A 22,762-nucleotide genomic window follows, 5' to 3' on the forward strand; every position below is an offset into this window, starting at 1 on the left:
TTTAAAAAACTTTATTTTTAATTTTTATTTTTTAATTAGAAGTACAATAATTTACAGTAATACACACCACATATATCTTATTACATTTGTTGTACCCCTTCATTTTTTGAGCTTTAAGAAAGATAGAAATAAAAGAAGTAAGGAAAGTGAGAAAGAGTCGTGAAAGTGCAGGAAAGTGTTGGAAAAAGAGATCCCATTAGAGAGAGAGTTAGAGAAGAAAGTAAAGAAATAGACCCTAGAAAAGAAAGAAAGAAAGAGAAACAATCGCTCTATTATAAAAAAACTCCGCAAAAAGGGATATACCAACCTTTTGGACGTGGTCTGCTTTGCCTGCAAGGAGGAGTCTCATATCTTCCAGGTGTAATGTTTCGAACATGTTTGAAATCCACATTTTTATTGTTGGTATAGGAGCTTTTTTCCAGAATTTGAGTATAAGCTTTTTTCCCGTTATTAGCCCGTAATTAAATAAATTCTTTTGAAACACGTTTAGTTCAGGGCTACCTTCCGTTATTCCAAAAATATTCCATTCTGCTTTAGGTATCAGTTTTATTTTAAATAATTTAGAGAAAATTTCAAATATTTTGTTCCAAAATTTTTGGTTAGTGCACTATGGTAGCTTCTTGAGACTGACATTTATCACAAATGGGTGAGACGTTAGGGAAAAGTTTATTTATTTTGGTTTTTTGAATAGTATAGTCTATGTAATGTTTTGTTTTGAATTGAATTAGAGTATGTCTTACGTTGATCGAGCATTTATGCACATATAGTAAGTGTTTATCCCAGCTCTCTTTTGAAATTTTTATAGCTAGTTCTTGTTCCCAGTCTCTTCTAATACCGTCAGTTGTAGGTATTTCTATATTTAAAATAGTGTTATATAAGTATGATATTGGGCTTGCTGATTCAGCCTTTGTCTTCAAAGGCCGAAGAAACTCCCCGCTAACTTTCTTTTTAAAACTGGAAGGAATGTCTACGAATAAATCGTTTTGGAGGTTTAACTCGCAAATTTTAAAAGACCCACAAGGGAGTATATATCTAAAGAAACAGATGGACTTATTTTTTGAGATAAACGATATACCAGACATATCGCCCACTTTACTATGGGAATCCTTCAAAGCATTTATTAGAGGAGTCATTATCTCATACCAAGCTTTTCAAAACAAAAAGAATAAGAATGAACAAAGACAATTAGAATAACAAATCAGACAACTAGATATAGATAATGCTAAAGATCCAACTATGGATAAACATAATAAAATATTAATATTGAAATTTAAACTAAATAAGCTATTATCAGATAAAGTTATAAGACTATTCCAAATTACAAAACAGGAACACTTTGAATTCGGGGATAAACCCCACAAACCTCTGGCACGCCAACTGAAAAAACGGGAAAAAGACCAAGCAATTTTAAAGATTAAATCAGATAGAGGGGAATTATTAACACTACCCAATGATATCAATAAAAGATTTGCTCAATTTTACCAGAATTTATACACATCCAAAACGCTAACAGACAATAATAAAGTTTCAGAGTTCCTGGACAATTGTAATCTTCCAAAACTAGAATTGAAGGAACAAGAGAAACTGGGAGCACAAATTACATCTAAGGAAATAGAAGACACAATAAACACACTAAAAAATGGAAAAACATCAGGACCAGACGGATTCAGTAATGAATTTTATAAAAGTTTTGACGACATAGTTACACCACGTTTACAGAAAATGTATACATATGCTTTTAAAGAACAAATCCTACCTGAAACACTAGCAGAATCAACGATTACATTAATATTTAAAAAATATAAAGACATAGAAGAACCAGGCTCATACAGAGCTATTGCATTGTTAAATACGGATCAAAAAATATTAGCGAAAACACTAGCTAGAAGACTAAGTAAATATGTTAGTAAATTAATAAACGAGGATTAAACGGGATTTATACCCAAGAGACACTCATTTAATAACCTGAGACGTCTGCTTAACATAATGCATTCACACAAACCTCAAGAACAAGAGTTATCAATCATTTCATTGGACGCAGAAAAAGCATTTGATCAAGTAGGATGGGATTATATGATTAAAGTATTGCAAAAATTTCAAATGGGAGAGAACTTCATCGCATGGATAAAATTATTATATAACAAACCTATGGCTAGAATATTAACTAATAATATACTATCTACGAAATTCCAATTATCAAGGGGCAATAGACAAGGATGTTCATTATCACCGCTGTTATTTGCTCTGGTAATTGAACCATTAGCCGAAAGCATCAGAACACACCCGGATATTTACGGTCATAATACAAAATATTCAAATAACATAATATCTTTATATGCAGACGATGTACTACTGTACATCACAAAACCCCAAATTAGTATACCAAACATACTAAATCTAATTGAGGACTTTGGATCTTTCTCAGGATACAGAATAAATTGGAACAAAAGTGAAATTATGTCGATAAAACCGAAAGACTCAACACATCTCTTAAAATTCCCCTTTAAAATAGCCACAGAAAAATTTAAATATTTGGGAATTGAAATTACTAGAAACTATCATGCTATGTTCAATGCCAATTATAGTCCCTTACTTAAGAAACTAAATACTCTAATCAAATTCTGGAAAACACTCCCGATGTCTTTAATAGGTCGAATAAATGCTATAAAATGATCTTTCTACCACAAGCCCTATATCTATTTCAATCAATCCCTATATATCTTCCAAAAAAGTTTTTCAAAAAACTGGACTCAGATATTATAAATTTTATATGGGACTATAAATCCCACAGAATACAAAGAACACACCTGAGTAAATCCAAAGAGCTGGGTGGTCTAGCACTCCCTAACTTTATGTACTATAATTGGGCAGTAAATATTAAAAATATGATTCACCTACTGGACAACTCTGCCCAGCAGGTGGACTGGATTGTAATGGAGAGAGAGGACTGCTCTCCGTGCAATATAGGAGCGACTCTCCTCTCACCAATGAATCTGAATAACAAAAATTACAATAAAAATCAAATTATACATAGCACAATTAGAACTTGGAAACAAGGCAAGGCAAGGCAAGGCAACTTTATTTATATAGCACATTTCATACACGAGGCAGACTCAAAGTGCTTCACATAAAAACATGTCATACAATAAATGAAATAATAAAATGAAATAAAATAGTAGAACTAAAAGAAAAGAAAAACAAAATTAAAAATGCATTATAAAAAGTGCAAAAGTTAAAAGTGCAATGTAGTTAAGATTTAGCTGAAAGCTAAAGTAAACATAAAAGTTTTCAGTCTTGTTTTAAAAGTGGTCAAAGTTGAGGCAAGTCTTAAATCTTCAGGAAGTTTATTCCAGCTATTTGTTGCATAGTAACTAAATCCTGCTTTCCCATGTTTTGTATGTACTCTGGGAATCACTAGCAGATTGGTTTCAGAAGATCTTAGCGGTCTAGAAGGCTTATATAGTGGAAGCATGTCAGTGATATACTTTGGCCCTAAACCATGTAGTGATTTATAGGTGAGCAGCAGGATTTTAAAATCAATTCTCTGACATACAGGGAGCCAATGTAAGGATTTAAGAATTGGTGTAATATGCTCAAATTTTTTGGTCTTTGTTAGAACTCTAGCAACAGCGTTCTGAACAAGCTGTAGCTGCCTGACAGTTTTTTTTGGAAGACCTGCAAGGAGACCGTTGCAATAATCTAGCCTACTATTAATAAAGGCATGTATAAGTTTTTCTAAATCTTGAGCTGACATGAGTCCTCTTAATCTTGCTATGTTTTTGAGGTGATAGTAGGCCGATTTTGTTACTGATTTGATGTGACTGTCGAAATTTAAATCTGAATCCATAATGACCCCAAGATTTCTGGCTTTGTTTGAAGTTTTCAGGGACAGAGAGTGAAGGTGTTGGGTTACTTTAAGCCTTTCTTTTTTAGCACCAAAAACAATTATCTCCGTTTTGTCCTTATATAGTTGGAGAAAATTTTGGCACATCCAGTCTTTGACTTGCTCAATGCACTGGCACAACAGATCTATGGGGCGATAATCATTTGGTGATAGCGCTACATAGATTTGAGTGTCATCGGCATAGCAGTGGTGGTCAATATTATTATATCGCATGATTTGCCCTAGTGGGAGCATGTAGATGTTGAATAAAGAGGGCCCTAAGATCGAACCTTGCGGTACTCCACACGTCACGTTGGTTGGTTCTGATACAAAGTCTCCAATGGAAACAAAATAGTTCCTATCTTGTAAATATGACCTGAACCAACTTAAGACTGTGCCTGAGAGCCCCACCCATTTTTCCAACCTGTCCAAAAGTATTGAGTGATCAACAGTGTCGAATGCAGCACTGAGATCTAATATCATTAATATTGAAACTTTGCCAGAGTCTGTGTTAAGACGGATGTCGTTTACAACTTTAATAAGAGCGGTCTCGGTGCTATGAAGAGGTCGAAATCCTGACTGGAAGTTGTCGTAGCAGCCAGTTGAAGCCAGGAATTGATTAAGTTGCTGGAGGACAACTTTCTCAATGATTTTGCTTATGAAAGATAGGTTTGAAATTGGTCTATAGTTGTTAATAATAGAGGCATCTAGGCTCCGCTTTTTTAAAAGAGGTTTAATAACTGCAGTTTTCAAGGCTTTTGGGAAATTGCCTGATTGAAGAGAGCTGTTAACTATTTGCAGTATGTCTATTGCTAGGCAGTCAAAAACATTCTTAAAGAAGTTGGTAGGTAAAGCATCAAGGCAGCAGGTGGATGGCCTTAGTTGTGTCACCGTTTCCACGAGAGTTTTAGAGTCTATGACATTAAAGCATGTCATCATTGCCACGTTACCTTTGCCTAAACAGGGTGGTGATCCAACAGTTTTGTTTGAAGCGGTGATATTGATGGCACGTCTGATAAATAAATAAAACAGAATCTAAAATTAAGAAATCTATCTCTTTTATCGCCAATAGTCAATAATCCGTCGTTTAAACCTTCTACTATAGATAAATCATTTACACAATGGGAAAGAATAGGAATCAAAACGTTCGGAGACTTGTATGAATTTGGAAAATTATTATCATTTCAACAATTACAACTGAAATATAATTTGAGAAATAATCAATATTTTAAATATCTTCAAATGTGTGACTATCTGAAAAAATACACAAAAGACTATCATAACATGCCTCCAGATTTACTGGACGAAGCAATAATTGTTTATACTTATACATATTTTTTCCCCCGACTCTGAAGCTCATGGGAAAACAATCCAATCTTGTCCAACCTCTCCTTGTAGCTAATACATACTCCAATTAGCAGCATTCTGTTTATCCTCTCTGCACCCTCTCCAAAATCCCCACATCCTTCCTGTAATGGGGCAACCAGAACTGCACACAATATTACAAATGTAGTCGAAACAATGTCCTAAACAGCGGCATCATGACTTTTACTCTTGCATTCAATGCCCTGTCCCATGAAGACAAGCATACCATTCACTTTCTTTACCACACTATCTACTTGTGTTTATCATGTACATGTGATATCATTGTTTCATCACCTACTGGACTCAACATTCCATCAGTTTAATTAGAGAATGAGAGAACCTGAAGTAGCAGAACAGAGACAGGAGTACTAACTGAAATGATTTATTAGTTCCAGACCTCACAATTTATTTTTCTTACTTTGCACAGGCATTTACACTTATTTTGCATTGATTTTAATCTCTCTCCAGGAAACTCAGATTTGTGGCATTTAATTTGCAACATATTTTAGATTCATGTAGTTTATTGGTCAAGCTAAATGGAATCGACATGACATGGATATACGCATCTATGTGAAAATATAGGTAGGTTTTCATTGGGAATTTAAACTTGATGGATCATTAATGTCAATTTATGTGACAAAAGTTTCATAACACTTAACCTTCAAATGCTTTTTTTGTTGTTGCTTCCGGTAGAAATAAAACGAAGTTTGCAAGTTTGCTGATGATACAAAAGTGGGTGGTTTTGCAGATAGTGAAGATGGTTGTGAAGAATTGCAGCAGGATCTTGATCGGTTGGCCAGGTGGGCTGAGGAATGGTTGATGGAATTTAATGCAGAAAAATGTGAAATGCTGCATTTTGGGAAGTCTAACATGGGCAGGACCTACACAGTGAAAGGTAGGGCTCTGTTGAAGAGCAGAGGAAATCTAGGAGTCCAGGTGCATAGTTCCCTGAAGGTGAAGTCGCAGGTAGATCAGATGGTCAAAAAGGCTTTCACGAGGCCTTCATCAGCCAGAATATTGAGTATAGACGTTGAGAGGTCATATTGCAGTTGTATAAGACATTGGTGAGGCCACATTTAGAGTATTGTGTTCAGTTCTGAACACTGTGTTATAGAAAATATGTTGTCAAGCTGGAAAGGATTGATGAGGATGTTGCTAGGACTGGAGGGTGTGAGCTATAGGCAGAGGTTGAGTCGGCTGGGTCTCTATTCCTTGGAATGCAGGAGGATGAAGGGGTGATCTTATAGAGGTGTATAACACCAGAGTCTCTTGCACAGAGTAGGTGAATTGAGGACCAGAGGTTTGTGAAGGGGAAAAGATTTAATAGGAATTTGAGGTGTAACGTTTTCACACAAAGGGTGGTGGGTGTATGGAACAAGCTGCCAGAGGAGATAGTTGAGGCAGGGATTATCCCAACATTTAAGAAGCAGTTAGACAGGTACATGGATAGGACAGGTTTGGAGGGATATGGACCAAATGCTGGCAGGTGGGACATGTTGGCCGATGTGGGAAAATTGGGCTGAAGGGCCTGTTTCCATGCTGTATCACTCTGTGACTATGACTCTCAAGGTCAATATTATTAGAATAAAACCTCAAACTAATTCTGATACATTGCCTTGCGCTAGCATATGCAATGGAATAAAATATCACGAGTAACATCATTTACAAGTGGCACCCAGTCAAAAAAAAGAGACATTAGAACATGCGCCCAACAGTTTTGGTCAAAGAGCATCTTGGACCCAAGGGAGATGAAATGAAGCAGAGCAGTTTAGGGAGAGAAAAAGCCCAGAGCTTAGACAATTGAGGGTGGTGCCATCAAGGATGCACCAATACAAATTTGAATTTGAATTTGAATTTGAATTTGATTCCTTTATTGTCATTCAGACCTTTCGGTCTGAACAAAATTACGTTGCCTGCAGTCATACACAGTAACAATAAATAACAAAACATACAATAAACACAAATTAACATCCACCACAGTGAGTTCACCAGGCACCTCCTCACTGTGATGGAGGCAAAGGTCTTAGTCTCTGTCTCTTCCCTCCTTGTTCTCCTTCTGCGCTGAGGCGATCGATCCAGGCCGAAGATGCCGCTCTCCAGTCCAGCGGACCTCCGTGGTGATGTCGCCGCTGCCGAAAGCCGGAACGCCGTCTACGCTCCGAGTCGGCCCGCCACAGCCTCAGCAATTGGGGACACATAAGCGGGCAGTAACGGAGGAATACAGTTTTGAATGAGGTAGATCAAAGTAGTCACTGTTTAAGTAAGCAGAGGAACATTTGCATCTGGAGAAAACAAGCAAGAATGAATGTTTCAGCAAAAGATGTGCTATAGAGGGCCAGCTATTAGGTGAATATTATGGAAGGTTGTGAGGTGGGCAACTAGCTCAGCCACCAATGTGAAAGATACATCTTCTAGATGCGCTGGGACGCATCCTCAGTGATGTCACCTGGGGTCATCGGGTGTTTCGGGTCTCACAACATCAGACACACTCGCCCAGGCGACCCAGCCGGGGTTGATCAAGCCCTGACTTGTGTCTTAGCAGCAACCGCCCACGGATCAGCCCTCTTAATCCAACGCCACCTAGTGGCTTTCTCTGCGGCTTCGCTTGTGGATTGAATGGCCCTCTTCTTTGCCAGCCCCGTAATGCCCAACTTATGAGGACTTTGCAGAGTGAGCATCCTGCAAAGCCTCGACAGCCAACCTCTATGGGCTCATATTATGTCTTCCAGCCACTGTCCTGGCACATCTCCTCCAGTTCCTGGTACTGTGCGCGTTTCCTCTCGTTAGCCTCTGCAATACACTCTTCCCAGGGCACTGTCAGCTCCAGAATGATCCGCTGTTTTGTCATTTCGGAGGTGATGATCATATCTGGCCGGAGTGATGTTGCTGTGATGTGCTGTGGAAATTTCAGCTGTGTGCCCAGATCGACGTGCAGCTGCCAGTCAGTGGCTGTGTAGAGGAGGCCCGCCCTTGTTTGTGGTTGTGGTCGAGGCTTCTCTACAGCTTTGACAAAAGTGATTGATTTCTTTGTGTTTGCTGTTACCGATGGCAGTGGCCATGCTCTCAGCAACCACCTTGAGCACCTGGTCATGGCGCCACCGATAGCGACCTTCCCCAAGGGACTTTGGGCAGCTGCTGAGGAGATGTTCTAATGATCCTCTTCCAGAGCAAAGTGGGCTCTTGGCCCAGACGTGGAGGTTTGCTGGGCTTGGTAGGGCATCGTAGACAGCTTTGGACAAGGAACCGGACGCGCTGGAAGTCTGCCTGCATGATGTTTGACCAGGTAATCCTGCGCTGTGGTGTGCTCTCCCACCTTGTCCACGCTCCCTGCTGCCTGAGCCCCACCATCCTGCTCACACGCTCTTCCTCCACACCTGCTCGGACATCTTCCTGGATTAGATGGTGTCTCTCCTTGCCCTGGGCCTTGCCAACCGGTGTCTTAGGGAAGTATCCCAAACCCACTCTGCCAGTTGCCATGACTCCCACCAATGCCTTTTGCCTTAGGCGTGACTCTGCCACCTCCACTGTTTTCTCCGCCTTCCATTTCCTCCCTGTTCTCACCTCGATGCCAACTGATGACACCTTCTGGTCCCTGGAGTCCCTGTACTGCAGAGCTTCTCTTGTTCGCGCCACCATGAACTCTTCCGTGAGGCCACTGAATGGGAGCTGCAAGATGTTACTAGTCCGATACAGTGCTGCATTGTTGAGGCTGCGGGGAAGACCAAGCCAACTGCGGAGAAAGCCGCTGATCTTCCTTTCGAGGGACTCAACTGTGGTCAATAGAACAGCGTAAACCAGCAGGGGCCACAGGACTCGGGGCAGGATGGAATGCTGATAGATCCTGGCCTGGCAGACCTGACTTGTTGACTTTGGTGAGCCAGGCTTAGAATGGCGGCAGAGTCGTTTAGAGTTGAGTCAAAAACCTTCCCCAAACTCTGGACAGGTTGCTCAGTGATGGAGGGAACGGCAGTTCCGGATAGTAAGAAGTGGAATCTGTCAGTCATCTTCCCCTTCTTCAGCACCATGGACCTTGACTTTGTTGGCTTGAAACACATCCTTGCCCAGGTGATAACTTTCTCAAGACCTTGTAGGATCCACCTACCATGATGGACAGATACCATGACTGGCATTAGCAGATGACAAATGACTATGAGAAGGAGATGTAATCCGTGACAAAACCATGAGAAGGACATGTAAAAGACAAAACGCTGGTCAGGTGGCATCTATGTAGAACATGGATAAGTGATGTTTCAGGTCAGGACCCTACTTCATACCGTTGGGTTGTCAGCTCCCCCTGTAGAATATGAGGTGCTGTTCCTCCAATTTGTGTGTGCCTCACTGGCAATGGAGGAGGCCCAAGACCGAAACGTCCATATGGGAATGGGAATAGAAGTTCAAATGGTTCATTACCGGGAAGTCCAGAAGGCCTTGGTGGCAGAACACAGCGGACGGCGAGTCTACGCTTGGTCTCGCCGATGTACAGGAGGCCACATCGGGAACACCAGACGCAGTAGATGAGGTCAGAGAAGGTGCATGCACAATGGTGTTTGTGGTTAGAGATGGAGTCAACAACTTCAGTTTCCCCAATGCTTAACTGGAGAAAATGTCTGTGAATCCAAGAATGAATGGTGGACAAGCAATTCCCGACAGAGGGAGTGGAAGAGTTTCGGGAGGACGGAGGCGATGCATTGCTGAAGGTTGTAGATGTAAATTTGGAACCTATCAAACAATAACCTCGTGTTTAAGAAGGAACTGCAGATGTTGGAAAATCTAAGGTAGACAAAAATGCTGGAGAAACTCAACGGGTGAGGCAGCATCTATGGAGCGAAGGAAATAGGCAATGTTTCGGGTCGAGACCCTTCTTCAGACAATAACCTCTTCTTATTTTTGATGTTGATCAATCTTTTCATTTTAAGCATTTTCTATTTTTAATACATTAAAGCACATAATGCCTGCTATTTATGTTGGCATGAATGCTTTACGTGTTTGTGTGGTGTTCCTCTGTGCAATATGTTAACAGTGATGTTAACCTGCTAAAATAGTCACCCAGACGCACAAAGGAGTCAAGTACTATAATCGGTAACATTGCTATTGACGATATCATGATCTTCAGTAACGTTGGTGGAAGCTGATTTTTTTTTTAAGCTGCTTAATTTAAAGAATAATTAAAAGAGACAAATTGTGATTTATGGTAACAGTTAGCAATTCTGAGATAAATCTGGGGGTTACTAATTCCTGTTGTCGACCATTATATTTAGTTGTGGATTTTAGAATTTTCAGTTTGGGTTTCATCTTCCTAAAGGCTCTACAGTAGTAAAGGTGCCATCTGCAACTTTCCTTGGTCATTGATTGCCTCACCACTTGCAAAGTTGCAGAATTGTAGCAAATTATTAGAAACATAGAAACATAGAAAATAGATGCAGGAGGAGGCCATTTGGCCCTTCGAGCCAGCACCGCCATTCATTGTGATCATGGCTGATCGTCCCAAATCAATAACCCGTGCCTGCCCCTAGAGCTCTATCTAACTCTCTCTTAAATCCATCCAGTGATTTGGCCTCCACTGCCCTCTGTAGCAGGGAATTCCACAAATTCACAACTCTTGGTGAAAAAGTTTTTTCTCACCTCAATCTTAAATGGGCTCCCCTTTATTCTAAGACTGTGGCCCTTGGTTCTGGACTCGTCCAACATTGGGAACATTTTTCCTGCATCTAGCTTGTCCAGTCCTTTTATCTATATTACTAAAAGTCTGATCTTACCACTTCTTGTTGTTCTGTATATTGATTTTAGAAAAAACGCTGTCACTTACGGCTGTGATTTTTGGCCAATTTCTCAGTCCCCCTCCGCTGCACAGGACAAGAGGATTTTTCCCATCGATGAAAAATAAAAGAGTTATTAGTGTTTTAAAAATATTGAGATTCTCTCTCCTAAAGGCCACGCCCCTTCCGGAGGGACTATAAAACCCAGAAGTGTTGAGCTGTGTTGCCTTTGGCTTGGAAATGCTAAAGCTGTGTTGCCTAATTAAAGTTGCCTTGTCTTCTATATAATGAAAAGTCTAATCTTGACTACTTCCTGTTTGCACTTTATATTGATTTTGGAAAAAACGCTGCCATGTACGGCTGTGATTTTTGGCCTTCTTACTCAGAGTCCCCCTCCGCTCATCAGGTGCTGAGGATTTTTCCCATCAATGAAAAATAAAAGAGTTATTAGTGTATAAAAAATGTTGAGATTCTCTCTCCTGTCAATCACGCCATGAAGGCGACAACTTTTCTGGTGGGGGGGGGGAGGGACTATAAACCCAGAAGTGTGGGCGTGGCTCAGTCTCTGCAAGATGGAGGAGGGAGAGGTCATGACTAGCTGTCTTTAGTAGCATTGCACCCTGCTTGAAATGGTATGAAACTGCACTTGAATTTGGTGGCCTTGCACCCTGCTTGAAGTGGAATTTCAAGGAATAGCCGTGAGTCAACTGCCAGCCCACCAGCCGTGAGTGAGTGACCTACAAGGACAACAGGCCGCCAGCCCAAGAATCCATTCGGCCCACAATGTCCATACTAGCCCTCTGGAAACCAGTCCCTTCAACCCCCATACTAGGGCCCCCCCCCTCCCCCCCCCCCCACTGGCCACCAATATTGGAATTGGTGGAGAGATGGAATATTGCGTTGGGGGAGCAGCCCTCCCGTGTGATGCTGGGACCCAACGGGTCACACTTAGTCTAGTAATTTTATATGTTTCTATAAGATTCCCCATCCTTCTAAACTCCAGTGAATACAAGCCTAGTCTTTTCAATCTTTCCTCATATGACAGTCCCGCCATCTCAAGGATCAATCTCGTGAGCCTACGCTGCACTGCCTCAATCACAAGGATGTCCTTTCTTCAAAGGTACCCAAAAATGCTGGAGAAACTCAGCGGGTGCAGCAGCAACGTTTCGGGCCGAAACCCTTCTTCAGACAGTCCTTTCTTCAAATTAAGAGACCAAAACTGTACACAATACTCCAGACGTGGTCTTACCAGAGCCCTATACAATTACTTTTGGCCAGTACAAATACGATTGAATAGTTCGGGTTTTAGGGGACATTAGTGTGAAGCCGGTGTCCAATTGGCTCAGCTAGGGTGAGAGAGTAGAAAATAAAGGGGAACAAGGTGTACAGGAGCAGCCTGTTGGGAGCGGCCATGTTGAGGCAAAGTGCCGTGTTGAGGAAAAGTGCAACTTGATGCTTTGGCTGGAGAGGCTTCGGAGAGAAGGGCTGAGGAGAGAAGTGATGACCTGTCAGGCCCAGAGCAGCAGCAAGCAGGAAGTATACAGAGGAGTTTGTGGATGCACAAGGGAGACATGTAGGATCACGCGATGTGTTGCTGGTGCATGTCAAATCAAGTCAAGTCAAGTCAAGTCACTTTTATTTATATAGCACATTTAAAAAACAACTCTCGTTGACCAAAGTGCTTTACATTGGTGGAGGTACTAACGTTATACAACATTGGTTCATAGATTAATTACACACATAAATACATACATATAGCCCTCATTTAGAGGACGTCAAGAAAGGCTTGAGAGTAAAGATGAGTTTTAAGTCTCGAGTTAAAGGAGTCAATGGAGGGGGCAGTTCTGATGGGAAGAGGGATGCTGTTCCACAGTCTAGGAGCTGCAACCCCAAAGGCGCGGTTGCCCCTGAGTTTACGCCTAGACCGCGGGATGTTCAACGGGAGCATGATGCGGGAGCTAGTGAACCCCTTGGTGAATCCCGGTTACCATATCTGCAGCAAGTGCTGACTGATTGAAGAACTCAGACTGAAAGTTGACGACCTGGAGTCTGAGCTTCAACCGCTGCAGCACATCAGGGACGGGGAGAGTTACCTGGATGCTGTGTTTCTGGAGATAGTCACACCTATTAGTGTAACTGCTCCCAATGTGGTCCGTGGGCAGGAGGAGGATGTGACTGCAAGTGAGGCAGGCAGGGGGACAGAGGTAAGGCCCATGTTAGAGGAGCCTCAGCCCTTGAGCTTGTCTGGCAGGTGGGAGATTCTTGCTCCCTGTGCAGACAAGTGTGGGGCTGTTGGAAGGATGAGCAACCTGGCTCGGGCACCACGGTTCAAGGGGCCATTTAAGAGGGGAGAGAGAAGGAAATGTTGTTGTCATTGGGGATAGTATCGTTCGGGACATTGACACTGTTCTCTGTCATGAGGATCGAGAGTCCCGGAGGCTGCGTTGCCTGCCTGGTGCCCAGGTTCAGGACATCTCCTCTAACCTGCAGAAGAACTTGGAGGGGGAGGGGAAAGATCCAGTCACCGTTGTCCATGTGGGTACAAATGACGTAGGTAGAACAAGGAAAGCGGTTCTGATAAGAAAATTTGAACAGCCAGGCACTAAATTAAAAAGCAGAACCATAAAGGTAATAATCTCTAGTTTGCTACCAGAGCCACGCACAACTTGACATTGGGTTGTAAAGATTAAGGTGTTGAACGTGTGGCTCAAAGATTGGTGTGGAAGAAGTGGATTTGAATATGTGGGACATTGGCACCAGTATGGGGGAAGGAAGGAGCTGTTCTGACATGACGGATTCCACTTGCACCAGAGTCCTGGCAAACAGCATACCCAGGGCCGTAGATAGGGTTATAAAACTAAATAGTGGCGGTGGGGTGATCAAATTGGAAATGTATGGATGAGGTTAAAGGGAAGGAGAGTGCAGAAAGGATACTGAAGTCTCTAGAAGTAATAGGATAGAAAGTTTAAGAAGGGAAATGAGAGGAAGGTCAAATAAAATTGGGACTGGTGTGAGAGGAGAGTTGGTGGATACTGAACTAAAGGTGTTATATTTGAATGCATGTAGTATAAAGAACATAGTGAATGAGTTTGGAGCACAGTTAATAATAGGTAGGTATGATGTTGTGGGAATTACATAGACATGGCTGAGAGAGGATTGGAGCTGGGAGCTGAATATCCAAGGTTACAGGTCGTATTGAACAGACAGACAGGTGGGCAGAGTGGGTGGGGTAGCTCTGCTGGTAAGGAATGAAATTCAGTCCTTAGCAAGGGTTGACATAGGATCAGATGATAGAGAATCCTTGTGGGTAGAGCTGAGAAACTGCAAGGGTAGAAAGACCCTGGTGGGAGTTATTTACTGGCCTACAAACAGCAGCCAGTGAGGTAGGGTACAAATTATATCAGGAGATACAACAGAAAGGCAATGTTACGGTGGTCGTGGGGGATTTCAATATACGGGTAGACTGAGAAAAGCAGTTTGATGCTGGTCCCCAAGTGAGAGAATTTGTAGAGTGCCAATGAGATGGTTTCTTAGAGTAGCTTGTAGTGAAGCCTACCAGGGAAAAGCCAATTCTGGATTTGGGATTGTGTAATGAACTGGATTTGATTAGGGCCCTTAAGGTAAAGGAACCATTAGGAGGTACAAATCAGAGTAGAAATAGGAAGATATTTCAGATGAATACGTGGCTTGAAAAATCGTGCAAGGGGGAGGGATTCAAATTTCTAGGGCATTGGAACCAGTTCTGGGGGAGGTGGGACCAGTACAAACAGGACAGTCTGCACCTGGGCTGCAATGGAACCAATGTCCTTGGGGGGGAGTGTTTGCTAGTGCTGTCGGGGAGGATTTAAACTAATGTGGCAGGGGGATGGGAGCATGAGCAGAGAGACAGAGGGGTGTAAAATGAGGGTAGAAGCAATAGGTAGCAAGGTGAAAAGTAAAAGTGGCAGGCAGACAAATCCAGGGCAAAAATCAAAAAGGGCTACTTTTCAACATAATTGTATAAGGGGTAAGAGTGCTGTAAAAACAAGCCTGAAGGCTTTGTGTCTCAATACAAGAAGCATTCGTAATAAGGTGGATGAGCTGAATGTGCAGATAGTTATTAATGAATATGATATAGTTGGGATCACGGAGACATGGCTCCAGGGTGACCAAGGCTGGGAGCTGAACATCCAGGGATATTCAATATTCAGGAGGGATAGACAGAAAGGGAAAGGAGGTGGGGTAGCGTTGCTGATTAGAGAGGAGATTATCGCAATAGAAAGGAAGGACATTAGTTTGGAGGATGTGGAATCGATATGGGTAGAGCTGCGAAACACTAAGGGGCAGAAAACGCTGGTGGGAGTTGTGTACAGGCCACCTAACAGTAGTAGTGAAGTTGGGGATGGCATCAAACAGGAAATTAGAAATGCGTGCAACAAAGGTAAAACAGTTATAATGGGTGACTTCAATCTACATATAGATTGGGTGAATCAAATTGGCAAGGGTGCTGAGGAAGAGGATTTCTTGGAATGTATGCGGGATAGTTTTCTAAACCAACATGTAGAGAAACCAACGAGAGAGCATGCTATTCTTGACTGGGTATTGAGTAATGAGGAAGGGATAGCTAGCAGTCTTGTTGTACGTGGCCCCTTGGGCAAGAGTGACCATAATATGGTTGAGTTCTTCATTAGGATGGAGAGTGACATAGTTAATTCAGAAAAAAGGGTTATGAACTTAAAGAAAGGTAACTTTGAGGGTATGAGACGTGAATTGGCCAAGATAGACTGGCAATTGATTCTTAAAGGGTTGTTGGTGGATATGCAATGGAAGGCATTTAAAGACCGCATGGATGAACTACAACAATTGTTCATCCCAGTTTGGCAAAAGAATAAATCAGGGAAGGTAGTGCATCCGTGGATAACAAGGAAAATCAGGGATAGTATCAAAACAAAAGATGAAGCATACAAATTAGCCAGAAAAAGCAGCCTACCAGAGGACTGTGAGAAATTCTGTGAGTCCAGCAGAGGAGGACAAAGGACTTAATTAGGAAAGGGAAAATAGATTATGAAAGAAAACTGGCAGGGAACATAAAAACTGACTGCATTAGCTTTTATAGATATGTGAAGAGAAAAAGATTAGTTAAAACAAATGTAGGTCCCTTGCTGTAAGAAACAGGTGAATTGATCATGGACATGGCAGACCAATTGAATAACTACATTGGTTCTGTCTTCACTAAGGAAGACATAAATAATCTGCTGGATATTGCAGGAGTCCGGGGGTCAAACGAGATGGAGGAACTGAGTGAAATCCAGGTTAGTCGGGAAGTGGTGTTGGGTAAATTGAATGGATTAAAGGCCGACAAATCCCCAGGGCCAGATAGGCTGCATCCCAGAGTGCTTAAGGAAGTAGCCATAGAAATAGTGGATGCATTAGTGATAATTTTTCAAAACTCTTTAGATTCTGGTGTAGTTCCTGAGGATTGGAGTGTAGCTAATGTAACCCCGCTTTTTAAAAAGGGAGGGAGAGAGAAAACGGGGAATTACAGACCAGTTAGTCTAACATCGGTAGTGGGGAAAATGCTAGTCAGTTATTAAAGATGGGATAGCAGCACATTTGGAAAGTGGGGAAATCATTGGACAAAGTCAGCATGGATTTATGAAAGGTAAATCATGTCTGACGAATCTTATAGAATTTTTCGAGGATGTAACTAGTAGAGTGGATAAGGGAGAACCAGTGGATGTATTATATCTGGACTTTTAGAAGGCTTTCGACAAGGTCCCACATAAGAGATTAGTATGCAAACTTAAAGCATACGGTATTGGGGGTTCAGTATTGATGTGGATAGAGAACTGGCTGGCAGACAGGAAGCAAAGAGTAGGAGTAAACGGATCCTTTTCAGAATGGCAGGCAGTAACTAGTGGGGTACTGCAAGGCTCAGTGCTGGGACCCCAGCTATTTACAATATATATTAATGATTTGGACGAGGGAATTGAATGCAACATCTCCAAGTTAGCGGATGACATGAAGCTGGGGGGCAGTGTTAGCTGTGAGGAGGATGCTAGGAGGCTGCAAGGTGACTTGGATAGGTTGGGTGAGTGGGCAAATGCATGGCAGATGCAGTATAATGTGGATAAATGTGAGGTTATCCACTTTGGTGGCAAAAACAGGAAAGTAGACTATTATCTGAATGGTGGCCGATTAGGAAAGGGGGAGATGCAACGAGACCTGGGTGTCATGGTACACCAGTCATTGAAAGTAGGCATGCAGGTGCAGCAGGCAGTGAAGAAAGCGATTGGTATGTTAGCATTCATAGCAAAAGGATTTGAGTATAGGAGCAGGGAGGTTCTACTGCAGTTGTACAGGGTCTTGGTGAGACCACACCTGGAGTATTGCGTGCAGTTTTGGTCTCCAAATCTGAGGAAGGAGATTCTTGCCATAGAGGGAGTGCAGAGAAGGTTCACCAGACTGATTCCTGGGATGGCAGGACTTTCATATGAAGATAGACTGGATAGACTCGGCTTGTACTCACTAGAATTTAGAAGATTGAGGGGGGATCTTATAGAAACTTACAAAATTCTTAAGGGGTTGGACAGGCTAGATGCAAGAAGATTATTCCCGATGTTGGGGAAGTCTAGAACAAGTGGTCACAGTTTAAGGATACGGGGGAAGTCTTTTAGGACCGAGAAGAGAGAAAAAATGTTCACACAGAGAGTGGTGAATCTGTGGAATTCTCTGCCACAGAAAGTAGTTGAGGCCTGTTCATTGGCTATATTTAAGAGGGAGTTAGATGTGGCCCTTGTGGCTAAAGGGATCAGGGGCTATGGAGATTAGGCAGGTACGGGATACTGAGTTGGATGATCAGCCATGATCATATTGAATGGCGGTGCAGGCTCGAAGGGCCGAATGGCCTACTCCTGCACCTATTTTCTATGTTTCTATGTACTGACCATAACATGATAAAATTCAACTAGAAATTTGAGAGTGAGAAGATGAATTTGGTGTGTCGGTGTTACAGCTGAACAAAGGTGACCACAGAGGCATGAGAGAGGAACTGGCTAAAGTTGTTTGGTAAGGAACCCTAGCAGGAATGACGGTGGAACAGTAATGGCAGGAATTTCTGGGAATAATTTGCAACATGTAGGATATTTTCATTCCAAAGAGGGTTCGGCCGCGGGCCAGTGGACGACGTCAACAGCTGCGTCCGCTGGACTGGAGGGCGGCAGCTTCGACCACCCTGGGCCGCGGTGTTTGAGCCGGCCCGTTTGCGGGGCTCGGTGAGCCGCGGGACTGATTTACCATCGCCCGGTGGGGTATCGCCTCAGCGCAGAGGGAGAAGAGGAGGGAAGAGACTGCAGCCCTAAGATTTTTGCCTCCATCACAGTGAGGAGGTGCTTTGTGGACTCACTGTGGTGGATGTTAATTTGTGTTTACTGTCTGTTCTGTTGTCTATTATTGTATTATTGTATGTATGACTGCAAGCACGAAATTTCGTTCAGACTGAAAGGTCTGAATGACAATAAAGGAAATTCAATTCAATTATGTGGTAATTAACATCACTGCAACAACTGTGGCATACTATCCTTAATATTTTTCACATTCATATAAGGAGCATATTGATTAAGTTTCTTATGGAGGGGGAAAATATTCCTCTAGTACCAGAGGTTAAATCATGCAACACTTTCAGCCCATCTCATCCCTGCCACTCTAATACCTATCAATGCAAATCCCATTTGCCTGCATTAGGCATATACAGAACAGTGCTAAATAATCTAAAAGTAATCTAACCAATGTTTTGTACAACTGCAACATGGCATCTCAACTCTTATACTTAATGCCTATGAAGGCATCCATACCAAATGCATGTTTCCCTATCCATCTATGTCATTAGTTTCATTGAGCTATGGACTTGCATTCCATGTTCCCTCTGTACATCAACACTCCCAAGATGCCTGCTATACTTCTGCGGCGAGGAAGAGACCATGTTCCACGTCTACATGGAGTGATCGATGTTGCAACCCCTGTTCGAGTATCTGAAGGGACTGCTCCTCAAGTTTTGGCTCCACTTTAGTCCGACGCTATTGATTTTTGAGCACTCGGTACAGAGGGGGGAGGGTCGAGGGGGTCTCCCTGTCGGTCTGCTCCTGGGCCTGGCCAAGACGGCCATTCGCGGGTCCAGACAGCGGGCGGTCGACGGTCACACAGCGGTCGGCTGCCTGCCCCTCTTCCGGGGTTACGTCCGTGCCCGCGTGTCCCTGGAGAGGGAACACGCGGTGTCCACGGGGTCTCTGGAGGCCCTCCGTGAACGCTGGTCACTGCGGGAGGTCGATTGTATTATAGACAAGGATGGCGGGATTTTAAGTTGAATTATTGTCTTGTTGGTAAACTGCCGACACAGGCAGCTTTTGATATGAACGCTATACCACTTTGTATGTTGATTTTGTATTTGTATTAAAAATAAAAATAATTTTCAAAAGATGCCTGCTATTTACCTTTGAACCATTCCTTTGCATGTACCTGTCCAAATGACTTTCCAATGTTGTAATTTTACCCGCCTTAACTACTTCTTTTGGAAGCTTGTTCCTTATACCAACCACCATCTGTGTGAAAATATTGCCCCTCAGATTCCTATTAAATCTTTCCCCTCTCGCCTTCAACCTATGCCATTTACTTTTTGATTCCCCTGCCCTGGGAAAGAGTCTGTGCATCCAGTGCCCTCATGATTTTATACACCTCTACAAGATTACCCTCAGCTTGCGAGGCCCATATGTAATGAATGGCAATTGTCGTTCCTTTGCTCCTGGCAGCAAAGTCCAGGCTAAAGATGGGAAATCTAAATTTCAGACATGGAAGAACTTCTTTCGTGATCATCTTCCATGTTTCAAATGTTGACATCGCTGCCATCGTCCGTCCTGATAAGGACGCAGGCTTCCGGCGACAATCAGTGGGAGCCATCACTTGTTGTAATAGATGGTGGTGGTAGCAGAATTAGCTCAGGATACACTTCCAGTTACCAGCCCCGCGACGTGGACGCTTCTGCTATGGGGCCATGGAAGAACTAGGAGCCAAGCTCTGTGGTGGTGAGTGAGTGAGACCCACAGCAACTGAGGATACAACTAACAGTGTGTTGAATGTGCTGGTGTTTATTGAGAGCATTTTTGCATCTAGACCAGACAAAGCTGTGGATTTCCACAACAGACAGATCTATGCGGTACTGGAGCTATAATGAGAAGATGCCTCTGCTCTGGTTATGTGTGGATTAATATTGGCAGAAACAAGCAGCTGAGTCCCAGTGGGCTGGTTGTTTTCTGAAATGCTGGAGGAGAAGAATAGTTTGTCAAAAGTATCAAAGGTTTTGAGGAGTGCGAGAAAGGCTAACGAACGGTCTCAACCCGAAATGTCACCTATTTCTTCTCTCCAGTGATGCTGCCCATCCTGCTGAGATACGTCAGCTTTTGTGTCTTATCTAAAACCACCAGGGGGGGTGGGGCGATGGCTGCTCTGCTGGCAGTCAGTTCGTTTCTCCATTCTTTTTGTTATTTTTTAGTGTGTTAAAAGTTTGTTTTAATGTTTTTCGGTTTGTTTTATGTGGGGGAGGGGGGAGGGGATTGGGGGAAACTTTTTTTTCTGGGTCTTACCTTGCCGGAGATGTGATTATTTTGCGGATCACATTCTCCGGCGCGCTCTGCGGCCTTCAATCAATGTAGCTGGCCTGGGATCGTTCCCACCGTGGCCTGCGGACTTACCATCAAGGTCGCAGTTAGGAGAGGCTGAGTCAGGAGCTCCAACAGCACAGAAAGTTTGACCAGCCCCGACGCGAGGTTCGATCGCCCGTTGCGGGGGAGCTGACATCCCCCCCGATGCGGGAGCTGATCGCCTCGACACGGAGGATCCGAACGCAGCCGGCTATGGAGTCAAGATCGTACCGTCAACGGGGGCTCGAGGCCCTCGACCGAAAAAGAACTAAAGGAAGGGACTTGAACTTTATTTCACCAACCATCACAGTGAGGAATGTGTAGGAGTCACTGTGGTGGATGTTCATGTTAAAATGTGTTTTTGAAATGATCTGTTGCTTTTAATTGTATGACTGACCTGGCCAATGAAATTCCTCGTATGTTGCAAAACATACTTGGCGAATAAAGTGTGATTCTGATTCTGATTCTGATCTTCTGAAGAAAGATAATGCAGTCACACAAAATGGATGTCTGTGATAAGATCCATGCACAACCCCTCCCCGGGCAGTGGCAGAAATCCCGGGGGGGTACGTCCCACCCCCTCTGTTTTGAGAGGTGGGGGATGATCCCCCCCATTTTTTGTAATACGGATTTTAAAACCCGGTGAAATCGCCGCTTTCCGTGAGACAGTGGGGGTGGGACTGCTGATCGAGGGCGCCGATTGGACAAGAGAGACGTCGGTCAGCAGGCAATGGGGGTGGGACATGATGATTCAGCGGGATGATTGGAGGAGGGAGGTGTCGGTCAGAGGTGAAAGTAGGGGGGTGGGACTGAGGATAGAGCGCGATGATTGGAGGAGGGAGACGTGCCCAGGTCATAGGGTCACAACGGCAGCCCAGGACACGGACGTGCGCCTCATCCGAAACCAGGATCGATCCCGGCTGGCTCTCCAGCGTTGCAATCGCTGCCGAACCTCCACTGGACCATCCCCATCCTCACCCGAGTGCCCCCCCACACCCGGGGGTGGCCAGAGACGTCGGGAGTCAGACGGGCGCGGTGCCCTCAGGCCCACAGCCAGCGCTAAACCCAGCTCAACTCTGCCTCTCCCGCCGGGTTAAGCTACAGCCCAGCCTGGACATATGGGAAATATGGCCCAGGCTTACAACCAGTGCGGAGAAGCAGCACTAGCTCCACGGCTCCGGACTGGTATTCCGTCAGTCCAGGCAGGGCTGTAGGTTAACCCGACGAGACAGGCAGAGTTGAGCTGCATTTAGCGCTGGATTGAGCTGTAATTACCATTCACAGGGCCTACAGAAGCCTCCGAAGGCTTGCATGCGCGCGCGGCCACCAAGAAATTGTGTCGCCTGGTCCCCTCCATATTTTGATCGTGATTTCCATCACTGTCCCCAGTTACATTCCCCTGCAACCGCAGGAGAGGCAACACCTGTCCCTACACCTCCCCCCTCATCTCCATCCAAGGACCGTGATAGTCTTTTCAGGTGAGGCAGAGATTCACTTGCACCTCCTCCAAACTCAACCACTGTATCCGCTGTTCCCGATATGGACTCCTATACATCGGCGATACCAAGCGCAGGCTCGGCGATCGTTTCACTGAACACCTCCGCTCAGTCCTACGTGAGCTCCCGGTTGCTAAACACTTTTACTCCCCCTCTCATTGCCACACTGACCTTTCTGTCCTGGGCCTCCTCCATTGTCAGAGTGAGGCCCAGTGCAAATTTGAGGAACAGCATCTCATATTTCACTTGGGCAGCTTACACCCCAGCGGTATGAACATTGACCTCTAATTTCCAGTAACCTTTGCTCTCCCTCTCTCTCCATCACCTCCCCCTTCCCAGCTCTCCGACCAGTCTTACTGTCTCCGACTACATTTTATCTGTTTGATTTGTTGTTACCTTCTCCCAACTAACAATTATCCATTCTACATTTTCCTTGATCCACATTCCCTTTGTCCTATTTTCACACCCAACACTTCCTTATCTATGTGCCCCCCCGCCCCTGACATCAGTCTGAGAAAGTCTCAACCTGAAACGTCACCCATTCCTTCTCTCCAGAGATGCTGTCTGTCCCGATGAGTTACTCCAGCATTT

The 22,762-nt window shown here is 43.8% G+C and overlaps 1 long non-coding RNA gene across 1 annotated transcript; it reads right to left on the reverse strand.

Moving 5' to 3' along the window:
• Nucleotides 1-7,903: 7,903 nt before the first annotated feature.
• On the reverse strand, nt 7,904-19,949 carry LOC116978870. The gene is made up of 3 exons (XR_004413584.1): nt 19,939-19,949; nt 19,578-19,580; nt 7,904-8,012 (listed from the first exon to the last, which is right to left on the reverse strand). It is a non-coding gene; the product is annotated as an uncharacterized LOC116978870 (long non-coding RNA).
• Between the last annotated feature and the right edge of the window lie 2,813 nt (nt 19,950-22,762).

The sequence above is a fragment of the Amblyraja radiata genome, chromosome 12, assembly GCF_010909765.2.
Source record: "Amblyraja radiata isolate CabotCenter1 chromosome 12, sAmbRad1.1.pri, whole genome shotgun sequence".
NCBI classification, from domain to species: Eukaryota; Metazoa; Chordata; class Chondrichthyes; order Rajiformes; family Rajidae; genus Amblyraja; species Amblyraja radiata.